This window comes from Otolemur garnettii, unplaced genomic scaffold, assembly GCF_000181295.1.
Source record: "Otolemur garnettii isolate 467f Iridium unplaced genomic scaffold, OtoGar3 scaffold00147, whole genome shotgun sequence".
Taxonomy (NCBI): Eukaryota; Metazoa; Chordata; class Mammalia; order Primates; family Galagidae; genus Otolemur; species Otolemur garnettii.
This window is the reverse complement of record NW_003852542.1, coordinates 2650913-2652309: the sequence shown is the minus strand read 5'-3', so window position 1 is coordinate 2652309 and position 1397 is coordinate 2650913.

The following is a 1397-nucleotide window of genomic DNA, read 5'->3' as shown; positions in this document are numbered from 1 at the left end:
ATTTACTGAGATTTTTTTACAGGTTTTTTTTTTTTTTTTTTTGGCCGGGGCTGGTTTTGAACCCACCACCTCTGGCATATGGGGCCGGTGCCCTACCCCTTTGAGCCACAGGTACCGCCCCATTTGCTGAGATTTTTACGTTCTAGGCATAGATGATGAGGTCAGTGAGGCTTAGAGTTGTTATGCAAGTTTATCCAAGGTCATGTAAATATTAAGATTCGCCTGTCCAATAGAAATATAATTTAAGTTACATTATAATCTATAATTTAAACTGTTTTTACTACATAGTAATCATGTAATTTAAGATCGTCTAATAGCTAAATGTAAAAAGCAAAGCAGGTAAAATTAATTTCATTAATATTTTTTACTGGCTCAGCGCCTGTGGCTCAAGTGGCTAAGGTGCCAGCCACATACACCTAAGGTGGCGGGTTCGAATCCAGCCTGGGCCCACCAAATAACAATGACGGCTGCAACCAAAAAAAAAAAAAATAGCCAGGCATTGTGGCGGGCACCTGTGGTCCCAGCAACTTGGGAGGCGGAGGCAGGAGACTCACTTGAGCCCAGAAGTTGGAGGTTGCTGTGAGCTATGCCATGGCACTCTACCCAGGGGGACAGCTTGAGGCTCTGTCTCAAAAAATATATATTTTTTACTTATTTCAGTATATGCAAAACATTATTTCAACATGTGTAGCTGAGGTCAAGCTCATACCATTTGCCAAAGGACAGCCAAGAAGTCTAGAGGCTAGGTGATTGGGGCAAGGATAGTGAGTCTTATTCAGAGAAACAGCAAGGCAACTAATGTCTTAAGGAATCATTTTATATGGCTCAGTGCCTGTAGCTCAGTGGCTAGGGCTCCAGCCACATACACTGGATCTGGCAGGTTCGAACCCAGTCTGGGCCTGACAAACAATGACAACTACAACCAAAAAATAGCTGGGCATTGTGGTGGACGCCAGTAAGTCCCAGCTATTTGGGAGGCTGAGGGAAAAGAATCACTTAAGTCCAAGAGCTTTTGTTTTGGGTTTTTTTTTTTTGAGACAGAGTCTCACTTTATTGCCCTTTGTAGGGTGCTATGGTGTCACAGCTCACAGCAACCTCCAACTTTTGGGCTTAAGCGATACTCTTGCCTCAGCCTCCCAAGTAGCTGGGACTACAGGCGCCCACCACAAAGCCCAGCTATTTTTTTTGTTGTTGTTGCAGTTGTCACTGCTGTTTTAGCTGGCAGGGGCCAGGTTCGAACCCGCCACCCTTGGTATATGGGGCTGGCGCCTACCCACTGAGCCACAGGCACCGCCCTAAGCCCAAGAGTTTGAAGTTGCTGTGAGCTGTGACACCATAGCACTCTACCAAGGGTGACATACTGAAAAACTGTCTCCAAAAAAAAAAAAAAAAAAAAA